Consider the following 14,012-nt stretch of genomic DNA (forward strand, 5'->3'; position numbering starts at 1 on the left):
ATAGTGGATTTTTCCATTACCTTTTATATTTGCTTTGCTACATTCCATCTGTGACCCTTATTTTGAGAGTGCTATGCTCCTTTAAACAATTCTGTAAGCATAATAAAGTTCCATTTCAGAATTTTTCAAAGTAGACTAAGGACTTTTCAAAAAAACCCGTAATTAAGGACATAACCAATCTCACTAATTCCTGATAATCTACTGTAAAACTAAATTATCTGCTAAGAGGTCTAATGAATTCTCATCTTCAGGAGCAGGAAAGAACATTTTCTGTATTTCCTTTGGAATAAAAACTAGATGCTATTCTCTTCTGACTACTTACTCTGTGGTTGTCCCAGGATCTGCAAATTTTGTTTTTAGTATTGTTTGAGGCTTTGAGGTTTTGTAACTGGAAATAGAAGTCCTATTTAAATCAAGATAGGATTTCTTTTCTTTTAGTATTGTTCATGGGATAATAGATGGCTTTTTGCTACTGGAGAGATGGAAAGCATATCCTTAACTCCACTCATTGCATCAAGTCACAGTGCACAAAATAATTATCTTTGTGTTCCAGATGTCTCCACTCAGAACCATTTCTATTAATTGCTGGAACTGCATTAAAACAAACAACATCAGTAAAAACAACCCTGAAGCAGAAGCTGATTCTGTGTAATGCTTTTAAGTTTTTTTTAATTGAAATAAGAACTTGTTTTGAAAGATATTTTCAAAAATACCCAGAAGGAAAATGCAAACATATTTGAAGTAAGTATTCTTCATTATTTCACATTGAAAACAAACAACATCAGTAGCAGTGTCAGGTTCCCTAGGAAGCTGAAATATTTTTATACATTGTTTTCTGATTGTCCCAATGAATGTATGCAGTAAATGCAACATGTTGTGACACTTTAAAATATTTTCTGTGTTATAGCAATACCAAATTAAAGAATTTATGCAGGAATAACAGCTTGAATTCTGCATTACACATAGAAAGACCCCAAGAATGTGAAAAAAATGTTGCAGCTTTTATAGTGGGATAATTAAGATCTGTACAGAGAAAATTGAAGAACTGAAAATGCCAGCTTATTTCTTTTAATTACAGCAGCTCTACTTATAAACATTAATATAACTAATAACAGTCTCATTGCACAATGCTCTGTTTTAAAACATCAGAGAAACCTGCAGCTTCCTGAAATCTGTATTAATGCTAACTGCAGTAATTCAAAACCAATGTTAAATATCAGCTACTTTTCTAAATACTGATTTGAATGCATTATTTAGCTACTGTAGAGCACGGCTAGCATAGATACATCAGTGTTATAGTATTTGCTGATATTTCAGCAGTACCTAGGGTTTTAAAACTGGCCTCACGATTACTTGATTGGGATGTTAGGGAAAAAGAAAGGAGTTAGTAAATATAAATTTTGCAAAGACACATTTTAGTTAATATATTATACATACCTAAACACGGGAAGTAATTTTTTATAAGTAATTAGTATCTAAAAAAGGGGTCAGTAGTTTTGATCTGTCTGCTGCATGTGCTGGTAATCCCACTACATATAAAGGATTTACTGATGATTTAGATAAAATGGGCTAAGTAAATCGCTCTTGAAAGGACTTCTCCACACCAAACAGAGCTCATTACCTGCTCCAGAAAAACCAAGGAAAAAGTGAAAAATAGGCTACGATGTCCTTTTTGAACAGCAGGAACTGCATTACCAAAAACTGTCAAGCAAGAACGAACTTGAATTTTAATGTCAAAAGACATTATGATAAGCAATTTTCAGATTTGGACAATATAGACATATACATAGATACAGCTGGATATAGATCAGTATATATTGATACTTTAAGCAAATTTACTAAAGAAGCAACATTTGCAAACTAAGAGATACTGTATTTTAAAATTAGATGGTGACTTTGAAGACTGCAAAACCCACATTTTTTTAGTGCTGGAGGTAGTTGTCAGCACTTAATGTCTTTGTAAATTCAGTTGTGGATTTCATAATAATAATAATAATTGTACAGGTTGCAGACCTAAAATTAGAACCATGCAAAGAAGCCCATTTTTTATCAGAGATGCCTTAAGATATGACTGCTAAGGGACAGAAGATAGGCCAGAAGAAGTTCCCAGCATAAATAGGACTCCACCGACAAAAAGTGCTTTGGTGATTCTACATGATAGATACAGAAATTACACAGCTGTGGATAAGCAAAATTGGCACATCTATGTCATAGTCCACTTTTGTTAGGGCAAAAAAAGCCTTTCAAATAAACCCACTTTTTGTAGGTCTAGCTGCATCTACGCTGGGATGGCTTTAGGAATATCTCAAGTGTTGTTATTCTTCAAAAGGAAAACATTCTGTATTTTGAGCCTAAAAAAAGCTTTATAGCTGCTTCTAATTTTACAGTAATGGGAAAATGCATTTGAAGGGATCTACCTTTTTTATCTTTCTTCTCATTTATCTCTATGCTCATAGGCGCTGCAGGTCCAGCCTGGATGCTTGTCCTTTTCTGCTATACCATCAAACTTCCATTTATTTTCAGCCCTGCCAGTTTCTAGAGTTCCAACTTTTAGCATCTGCCCATTTATCACCATCTTACAGTTCATGCTCAGACCCTTTCTCATAGCTGTTCAAGTTTCTCACCTCAGTTGTTCTTCCCTTTTTCTTTTGCAGGCCTCCACATAACCAAAAGATTTGTTGTAGCATTCATGCTTTTTTTCCTCTAGCCTCTGCCTTTTCCTTACTTTCTGTCTTCTGAAGACTCAGTCCTCTCCACTTCATTTGCCCATTTCTCTCTTTCAGAAGTTGAGGTCTGCAGTGCAGGAAAAGCTCCTCTCCTCTTAACTATTGTGCTAAGCACCAGGGTGCCACTGGTGCCAGTGACAGCAGTTACAAGGAATGTCCTCAGCAGACATTTCAGTTCAGGAGGCAGCACACATCATGCAGTCTAGTTAAAGCAAAGTGCCTTTAAAGGGAGGGCTGTGAGTGTAAAGTGGTTACCAACACAGACCCTGCTTTCAGTAGAGTATCTATAACATAGTGTATACCAGAATAAGATGGTAATGCTCCTCTCTTCCAGCTGTTATGTGGTTACCTGAAATCAAATAAAACCCAAAATCCTTGACTTATGTAGGAAAGTGGGCGTGGAGAAAAATTTTGAGAGTATGCATCCTCAGGCTTGCATGTCAGGAACAAAAACTTAATATTTTTGAGTTGCAATATAAAAAAGTAGTTACACAAGTAGTTACTTCTGCTTCTTGGGGCAGAAATACCTCTTCCTGCTATTGTTTTCCTATTGACTTCTTATTCATCACTGAAAATACTAGAACAAGAAAGAAACATAACAGAAAACTGCTGCATTCTGATAATCTTCATCTTGTAAAATAACCACCCAAAATTTTCTTCAGGATTCTGAACCAAAAAGTAGAAAACCAGATTTTTCTGGACAAAGAATTTATTCTACTTGATTTCGTGTATCCTGAAAGGGCAAATAAGTTGGAGACAGCAATAAATTACTGGGGTACCCAACCCCCTGAGGTGGAAGACAGGGATAGGGAGAAGAATGAACCTCCCACAGTCCAGGGAGATATGGTCAGTGACTTTCTAGAATACTGTGGTGGTTTGACAGGAAATATGTTTTCTGGGATGCTGTGGTCAGGCCGATGGATGCTCAGATTTCAATATTGGCATCTAATGTGGCCATTGGGACATTGGATCCACCTCTGAGAACACGGGGTTAAAAGCAGGGCTCTCCCCTGGGAGGCTCTCTTGGGTTCCGGTCAGTGAAAGGTTCAGAGTTCCCCTGCCCGGCTGTGGGCTGGGCGGGGCAGGGGCAGCCATGGGGCCGGGTGAGGTAGGCCCAGGGGCAGCCATGGGGCCGGGTGAGGTAGGCCCAGGGGCAGCCATGCGGCCGGGTGAGGTAGGCCCAGGGGCAGCCATGGGGCCGGGTGAGGTAGGCCCAGGGGCAGCCATGGGGCCGGGTGAGGTAGGCCCAGGGGCAGCCATGGGGCCGGGTGAGGTAGGCCAGGCCCTGGACAGAAGGGAGGGGAAGGCCCCTGCAGGATGGAAGGGTGGAGGAGCACTGAGAGGCATCGGGCAGCCACTCCCCCGCCCAGGAGAGACAGAGAGAGAGCCTGTGCCTGTGCTTGTGCCACCTTGAAATTGAATAGTGGCCGGCGGAGAAGGAGAAGGGGGATGTGGTGAGAAGGTGCCCGGCTGGGCAGCCGTGGGAGTTCTGGACAGACAGAGCCTCAGATTTTTAACCCTTTTCTTGGATGATGGAAACCTTGCAAATGCTAATCCTCCTGGAGCTGAATGAGAAGAGAGATAGAGATAAGAGGAAATGGGCCACGAGAGAAATAGAGAAGAACTCAGGTGGAAGAGATGATGGAATAGCTTATGCTGGACTCTTTTTGTATAGCCATGGACAGAACCATGTTCCTTGTGATACAGGGACTGCATTCTAGAGGGAGGCAATGCCTCAGGACCAAGAGGGTTCGGTGTGGGTACCCCTCAGCCCCAGGGGGTGAAAAATATGGGGGGACAGGTGTCCCGAAGTTGAGACTGTGCCATTTTGGAGTGGGACGAAGCATCCTTAAAAGTCAACCCTAGAAGCAGCTCTGGTCCGTGTTCAGTGGTGAGAGCACTGGACATGAAAGGAAGAGGTCACCATTGGCACAAGAAGGACTCCTTCTCCTCTTGATGAACTGAGGATTGAGTATTCTGAAGGGTGGTGCCGGACCGAGAGTCGATGATTTGGGCGATGTATTGTATTGGGAATTTGCTGGGGAGGAGGAGGAGATATATTTGTGAAGTTTTCATTTTCCTTGTGTGTTTCTTTTTTTTTCCTTTCCCTTGTGGTTTAGTTAATAATTTATTTTTTTTTCTAAGTGGGAGCCTGCTTTGCTTATTCCTGGTCACATCTCATAGCAGAAACCAGGGAGAGAGTATTCTCATGGAGGCACTGGCATTGTGCCAGTGTCAAACCATGACAAATACTTAAAACCACACAAATCTATGTGTGTGGTCAGAATGTGGCCAGATGGAATCCACCTGAGGATACTGAGGGAGATCTTGAAAGTGCTATCTGAGCCACATTCTATCATTTATCATTAGCCCTTGTCAAATGAGGGATCTTAGATGACTGAAGGCTGGCCAATGTGATGTTCATCTACAGAAGGGTCAGAAGAAGAATCCAGACAGCTATGGGCCTGTCAGTCTGACCTGGGTACCAAGGAAAGGCATAGAGTAGATCATCCTGAGTGTCATTGCATGGCATTTGCAGGACAACCCAGTCAGGAGGCAGGTCCTGCTTGAACAACCTGATCTCACCCTATGAAGTGGGTGATCCACTTAACAAATGAGGGAAAGGCTCTGAACATTGTCTGCTTTTTCAACATTTTTCACAGCATTCTCCTGGGGAATCTCGATGTTCATGTCTTGGATGGGTCCACTGCTCACTGGGTTAAAAATTGCCTGGATGACTGGTCGGAGGGCATTGTTGAATGGAGTTAGATCCAGTTGGTGGCCAGTAACTACTGGTGTTCTCCAGGGATCAGTATTGGGACCATGCTCTTTGATATCTCGATCAAGGATCTGGATGAGGGGGTTAAGCACATTTAGTAAGTCTGCAGATTAATTAAGTTGGGTAGGAGTGTTGATCTGCTGCAGTTTAGGAAGGCCCTGCAGAGGGATCTGGACTGAGGCTGAGAACAACAGTATGAGGTTCAACAAGTATGACAATGGTGTGGTCAGCAGAACTAGGAACGAGATTTTTTTCCCTGTATTTTGCCCTGATGAAACTGCACCTTGTTTTGGGTCCCTCACAACAAGAAAAACATTAAGGGGCTGGAGTGTGTCCAGAGAAGGGCAATGGAGCTGGTAAAGGGTCTGGATCATAAGTCTAGAACTTGAGGAGTGGCTGAGAGAGCTGGGGGTGTTTAGCCTGGAGAAAAGGAGACTCAGGGGAAACCTTATCAGTCCCTACAGCTCCCTGACAGGAAGGTGCAGCCAGGTGGGTGTCAGCCTCTTCTCCCAGGCAACCAGAGACAGGACAAAAGGTAATGGTCTCAAATTGCTCCAGGAGAAGTTTAGATTGGATGTTAGTAAAAATTCCTTCACTGAACAGGCTGTCAGTTGGAACAAATTACCCAAAGAAGTGGTTGAGTCACCATCCTTGGATGCATTTAAAACATGTGTAGACGTGGAACTTAGGGACATGGTTTAGTGGTAGATGTGGTAATGCTGCATGAATGGTTGAACCCAATGATCTTGAAGGATCTTTTCCAACTGCACTGAGTCTATTACACTAAGTAAAACATTATTTCATATTTTAGGGTTAGAATTAAGGGTTAGGGATTATGGAGTTTGGTTTAGGGTGTTAACAGTTTTGTATTGGGGTTTATTAGGTTTGATTTATGTCTCCTTGTATTATGTTTTATGTTTTTACTATTACCTACTTAGAAGTTCCAAGTGAGTGTAGAGAAACAGTATAAGACCCTTCGGTTGAAAAAGCACAATTACTAAAATAGTACAAATGATAATGAATTTACAATTCAAGAACAAAAACTGGTAAGAATATGAGAAAAAAGTAGTATAAGCAGTGCACACAATTGTAAAGTCAGAAACTGGAGGATAGGATTACATTATTGGTAAGGTTTCTGTGCGATTGAGATACTTGTTCTTAGCAATATACTAGTTCTGTGTATTTATTTCTTTAGCCTAGTGAAGATTTTCCTTAGACTAGCTCTATATATCCTCACTGAATTTATCAGTTATCAAAAAAATATTTCAAACAATACTATAATAGCCACTTCATGTAGCTTTGTTATGAATTCCAAATTATTATTAATTAATACTGTGATGATTAATGTTACTTATAAATGTTAAATTAGTGTTTTAAATCAGTTTTCATACTTTGATTAACTTGTGTTGAGATTTTTGTTTGCTGGGTTTTTTGGTGTTGTTTTTACAGTTTAAGTAATACTAATGATGTGTGGATTATGGCCTAAACTGTACTTGTATTAGATTGTGCACATACCAGGTTTTTTTAGAAACAACCTGACTAAGGTTTGTGTGGTAACTGAAAGATGTAAGAATTTCAGAAAACTAGGAATAGATCTTATATTCAAAAAATAGTTTTTCTTTGCATATAAGTGTTGCAGTACCTGAATCAGAGATAATAGACAAGAAGCACATTTTAACAACATTTTATATTCACTAAAACCTCTGATTATATGTCTTGGTCTGATTGTCTCATTTTCTTGATTTCCAGCTATTAAGTGCAGAGATACAACCTCTGGCTGAGGAGGTTGCCCACAAGCCTAAGATTGCTGAAAGAATCCAGGAGATATCACTTTCCTCTTGCCATGCTACCCTCCACACCTAGTACTAGACATTTTCAGATAAAATACTGTACTACATGGGTTATTGATATGAATCTTTACAGGCTTTCTTTATTTTTAGTTATTTATTTAAAAAGTATTAAAAATTTCATGTGGCTGCCCTACTATTCCACCATAAGTTAATATTTGAATTCTTGTGTATGAGTATGTGTTGTTTACAAATGGTTTTCTGGACACCAGAAGTGTGAAAAATCCCATTTTGTGTTTACTGTATCATTGATATACTTTAGTAATGTATTCTGAGAACTCATTGGGATACATTGATTGAAAATTCTCATTTAAAGTTGAATAGTTGTTTAGCAACTTTAAAATTCAATCAGAACCTTTTCCTGCATTTCATTATGAGGTTATTTCATAATTACTCAGTAAATAGGTCCTACCTGTTTACTAATGCAGAAATAACAACTCATGACACTGCTGAATTACAACTGCACAGCTGGAGAAGATACTTAGAGAAATAAAGAACAGATTATTTAGAAAGCACTGGGGAAAAGCCAGCATCAAGAATCCTTCCTCAACCTTCACCCATTCTCCCCTTCACTGTTGTAAACAGTGCTACAAAATTCAGCATGGTTGTCTATATTCTAATTAGAGCCAGTTCATTATTTACTTATGCAGCTTAGAGGAATTGGGATATTGATACCTAGAAGAAAGCTATGCTTCTAACCAATGGAAGGATGGGTGAAATGCTGCAACAGACCCTGTACTCACTGCATTGAGTTTAGTCCAGTGAGTGAACAGGATGGTGTAGAATTGGGTTCAAAATATACCAAGACACACCACATTTTGTTTTTCTTTGGGAGTAAAGTCCTAAACATACAATTTCCTTTGCTTGTGTGATACCTGCATTGCATGCTCCTCTGAATTCTGACAGGAAAAAAGAAGTTAGCACCATGATTCAAGACTGTTTAAAGGTTTATTAAAGGTAATATTTTATTACGATAACAGTTGGACTGATGATCTTAGAGATATTTTCCAACCAAAACAATTCAATGATTCTGTGTTACTACCTCTCAAAAAGACAAGCATGTTATTATTACTGTAACCTTAAATTTTTAGTACTCATTCACAAAACTACAGTATATACTTATCACTTCTAGGAAATTAGTTCAGTGGAATACTTATGAGAAAATAATGATTCACTGTGCCTTCCTTTCTCTTTCAGTAGGAAAATTTCAACAAGAACCATACTGTAGATACTAAGCCCTCTCAAATTAAGCAATTTATTCCAATTATTTTGTATACCTTCACTGGTAGCTTTAATCATTATAACCATGTATGTTTTTCATTCTAGGCTGCTTTGCAGTTGAGTTGGGCTTTCTACAATTACATATAGGTCACATCACAGAATTCTTTGATTTTCTCTTTTCCCCTTCTTTATTATTCTTTTTTGCTCCTAATAAAGACATTCTTTGTTTCATGATAGAAAACAAAGGATACAGTAAGCTCTTTCTCATTTTGATATTCATAGCTCTACCTCTTAGCTTCCTTCCCTTCAGTTCTTGACTTCCCTCTTCATATATTTTCATCCTATTTTCTTCCTGCTGACTCCAAAGGATGCCTGTTGCTATCCTTCAGCAGAACAGTGGCTATGGCTCCACACATGAAAAACTGGCATATGCATTCTCCATGTCCCTCCCCCTGTTTCTTCCCACCCCTGCAGTATTTCCTCCTTTTTACCTCGGAGAACTAATTCAAGCTAAAATCCAGCCCAACAACTACAGAGAATTTTTAACCCAGCAGCTAATGGTGATGGTTTTGATTGTTTTTAATGCAGACATAGAAGATGACATGCAAGCATGAAAACTGGGCCAAGAAAGATTTAATACCTTCTTTTAGTGGCCAGTATGGTTTATACAGATCTAAAGCAAATGCAGAACTAAGCTATGAAGTGATCAGGTAATTTTTTCAGTCAGCCAAATTCTACTTAAAGTCTTAGGTGCAACATGGGGTGTTATTTTATTAACTAGCGTTATTACACAACTTTCTTTAAAAATGACATAAATTATATCAGCTTACACATCTTCATACCAATACCACAATGTCCAGCAGTTCTCAGTCTGTGTCAATTGTACCACAAATAATTAATTGCACTAAACCTGTTCCCCATAAAACCCAAACACATTCACTTCCTGTGCCCGAAAAGCATGAGGTTACCCAAAGCATCTGAGAGGCTCACAGGCTTATTCTGTAGAAATAATATACAAATTTTTGATTTCAACAACATTCCAAATGGGTTAAAAGACCCATAGAGCAGCGTGAAGCTTTTGGCAGATAAGTTCTGCCACGAGAGTGTCCAATAAAACTTTTGGCACTTAATGGTCAGTGCATACCACTAGAGCAGCATCAAGCACACCATATGTGTAAAGCACATTGTTTCCTTGCCTAGGACAGCAACCTTAGTTTATTTAAATAGACTTTTCTACAGAAACCAAATCAAATTAAAACCAGTATATGATGCTTAGGCTTTTTAAAAGTTGTTTTATTTAAGCTTTTGTTTTTCTTCCCTCCAATCAAGTACAGAAGTATCTTGCTAAAATACACTTTCTTTAAGATACCTGACTTTCTTTCCAACCACCCTTTCCTTTTCCACTAAAAAATTCTCTTCCTCTAACAATCCCTTTCACTCCCAAAATGAAGTCAGAAACAGACACACCATTTCCCAATATCAGAATATGCTTCTGTCATGATAAAAATTTGTTTTGCTTACTTCCATCACAAAACATCTTTCTTAAACATTTAAATGCTTGTTATAATACATTATGAAAGTATTTCTCAGGAAGATGTAAATTACACTGAAGACATACTACTGGATTCTTAGATTCAAAACTATTCACGAAATAATGAGTCTTCATAAATAACATAAACTGTGGATTTAAATCAGTTTGTTAAGATTATCAGAAGATTAATATTTTTTCTTAGCACATATTTTCATGTATGTGCTATTCAACTTTTCATGTAGATGAGAAAAACACTTCTATAAAGAAAGCTTCCCCCTACAAAGAAGCAGCAACAGAGGCTTTAATATTTAATTTCTATCTACAAGCTAATGGTTTTGTGAAAGTTCCATCAATACATAGTATATGGTTGAAACATGTCAGATTCTGTGTCACATGGATAAATTACTAGTAAAAAATATGGAAAACATATAAATACGTAGACCTGCTGTGTTTTGTATACTTGTTTCTGTCTTTGCAATGTGATTAACAATCACTACTTATGTATGGAGAAATAGTACTGAGCTGTCAATATTCACTTATGCTACCTCTTTATTTTTGTACATGTACCCAGGGCCTAATTTTCTGGTTATTATTAAGGTCATTATGAAGATATCATTAGATCAAACTGACTCCCAATTCTATTTTTCAAATAATAGAAATGGAAGAATGGTCACTGAATCAGGAATTTTAAATGCATTTGGGAAAATGATAGTCACCTAACCTTCTATCAAGTGTCACTTGATAGAAGAAAACCAGACTTTTAGGGCATTTTGGTCTCTTGATTAGTCATCGCCCATCACCAATATTAGACAGTAGATAAAGAACTTGGCTGGAGATTGAGGATTATTTCACACTGTCCTTTCTTATTTTACATTAAAAGATTATAATTCATATTTTACAACACTAGTATTAGAAAATAAGGTCATAGATAAAACATAATGTTGATTTTAAAAATATCATGAGCATTAGCCTCATGTTCTTTCATGAACAGGCCCTGTAAGTAAGACACCTACTTTTCTCCTATTTTGTCTTTGCCTATACTACCCAATGTGATCCCATAGCACTGAACAGCTGATGCTTGCCTTTGCATCCGACCACCTCTAAAGTAAAAAGTAAAATATATGTGGAAGTGCTCTTCTATATACTAACATTTATTTTAAAGTAATATATTATTTATACAGGCCCTTACTGCACATAAGCTTGGCAGAATATTCTTGGTAGCTCAAACAAATTTTTCTGTATTTGCATTTGAGTCATCCATTTGTAATAAAAGGTTTAAGACAAAAGACATGTTTTCATAAAAAGGTATCTAATGAAAGATAATTTGAATGTTTTAAGTTGCAAATAGATCCTTATTTACACTTTCTACTTAATGGCACTTTCTAGTTTGGAGAAACTGTAAGAGGGAATTACACTAACATTTGGTACAAGGGTGTAAATTACATAAACATATGCTTAGGCAGTCAGCAGCATTAGAGGCTGCTGTATTTCTTTACGATAAATGATAGATTTTTGTTTAATAGCAATAATACTTGCCCAAATTTTATATATAGTACACATCTGTTAAATTATTATTGTACTCTAATTATAAATATAACAAGAGATTGTCCTAGGAGCAGGAAAGTCAGTTGTGAATATTTAGGTTGAAATTACATTTATTTCCTAAATCCTGTTATTGGAGCACAAGACTTTCTTTTAATTATCACAAATCACAATCTTTTCCATCACAGATTCTTTCAATATACGTATATTTTCACCTTAGCATTTATATGTTTATTTTAATTTGAAGAAATGCTTTGTGAAGGTTGTTATTCTGTCAATAATTTAAAACTGAGAAAAGACTTTAATCTTCTGTAGTTAGTGCTACTATTGCATCATTCTTGGACTGTGATTATCAACATCAATAAAATAAATCCTTGACCCTTTAAGTGGAAATAATAATCTGCTTTTCATACAATAATCATAGAATTGCCAAGGTTACAAGAACCCTTTAAGATCATCCAGTCCCACCATCCAGCATTACCCCTGCAATAACCCCTAAATCACTAAAGCACACCACCCAGCAACAGATCCAGACTCCTTTTGAGCACCTCCTGGGAAACCTATTTCCTGACCACCCTAACAGTGAAAAAGAATTCTTCTAATATCTGATCTGAATCTCTCCTCTCTCATCTTATGGCCATTTCCTCTGGTCCTCTCTTGCTGGCACAGTAGAGGAAACCAGTCCCCACCTCACTACACCCTCCTTTCAGGGCATGAAGTCCCCCCTGAGCCTCCTCTCCTCCAGACTAAACAAACCCAGATCCCTCACCCATTCCTCATAAGACAGGTTTTCTAGTCCTTTCACAAGCCTTGTTGGTCTTCTCTGGACACTCTCCAGCACCTCAAAGTCCTTTTTAAAGTGAGGGTCCCAGAACTGAACACAGGATTCAAGGTCTGGCCTCACCAGTGCCAAGTGCAGAGGAACAATCTCTGCCCTGGTCCTGCAGGTCACACTATTCTTGATAGAGGCCAGGGTGCCACAGGGCTTCTTGGCCACCTGGGCACACTGTTGGCTTATATTGAGCTGGCTTCAACCAGCACCCCCAAGCCCCCTGCTGCTGAACAGCTCTCCAGCCACCAGCCATCCTCCCCCAGCCTGTAACACTGCATGGGGTGGTTGTGTGGGACACAGCACTTTGCCTTATTGAGCCTCATGAAGCTGTCGTTAGCTTGAGTCTCTCCAGGTCTCTCTGTAGAGCTTTTTTCCCCCCTATAGAAAAGACTATGTTCATCCTAGAAGAAAATTCCAACCTACCAAGTATGCAAACAAAAAGTTGTTTAACATGTCAAGGTGGACTATACCAGCTAAATTAACTGAATTGGATATCTCTGAAGTTTATACAAGGAATTAAACTGAAAAAACTAAGTCAGTGTGCAGGGAGATGCTCATTCAGCTACTAAGAAGCATTAAGTATGGAATGTCTCCCAGCTCCAATCTCCAACTACCATAAAGATGCTCAACAAGGCTGAGGACTAGATGCTCTCTCTCAGTCAATTGGTTTGGAATTCCTACTGCTTTTTGAATAGCCACAGAATTGAGGCAAATTTTCTTTACCACAATGACTCTGTGAGAGCTCCCCTGGTACACAGGGAAGTGCCCTTATCCTGAAAAGTCTCTAATCTGTTACTCCTTCTATGAATATCTCTCTCAGTTCACCCAACTCAGCTCATCTCTCTGGTTTATGTTGTATTACCAATTCAGACGGTATTTTTGGAGCCTGCATTTTGCCCTTTTTTATATTAACTGAACTTTGCTGAAGTCAATGTTTGTTTTGTCCATGAAAATAATGTAAAAGATGTTTTGGTATTCACTTGCCACAAAGCAGTAAGTTATATATTACCATGGCTTTTTAAGTGGTATCATCTAGCCAAAAATGTTCTTCCAGCATCTGCAGTGCCACTACAATAAAACTATTTTAAAGCTAGCATTAATTGTGACTTGTATTACAGTATGAAACCTGTAATACAGCCTAAATAACTTACAGCTTACAGAGGCAACACAGATACTGGAAGAAGCAGGTGATCCATGAGCAGATGACAAGAAGCCTACTAACCTTCCCAAGCCTACTAACAGTATCTGTTGAAAGGTATTACAACCTACGTGAGTAATGGGACAGGGAATGCAGTGATGCTGACCAGAAGATGTTGAGGGCTCAGTGACCCACATCATGTCATGGCTAACCTGAGCAGGCAAGGTCTGTGCTCTGCACAGCCAGTGTGGCCTTCAGGCTGTGTTGGGCTGTGCAAATCTCTTGGTGGTGGGACAAGCTCAGGCAGCACAGTGGTGGAGGAGCCAGTAGGCAGCTCTTGTCTTGACAAAACTCTTGTACCAGAGCTTATGCCACCTGCATGGCCTTGCCTTCATC

Source organism: Agelaius tricolor, unplaced genomic scaffold (genome assembly GCF_023055355.1).
Source record: "Agelaius tricolor isolate 1412-34295 unplaced genomic scaffold, bAgeTri1.0.p SCAF_4, whole genome shotgun sequence".
Classification (NCBI taxonomy): Eukaryota; Metazoa; Chordata; class Aves; order Passeriformes; family Icteridae; genus Agelaius; species Agelaius tricolor.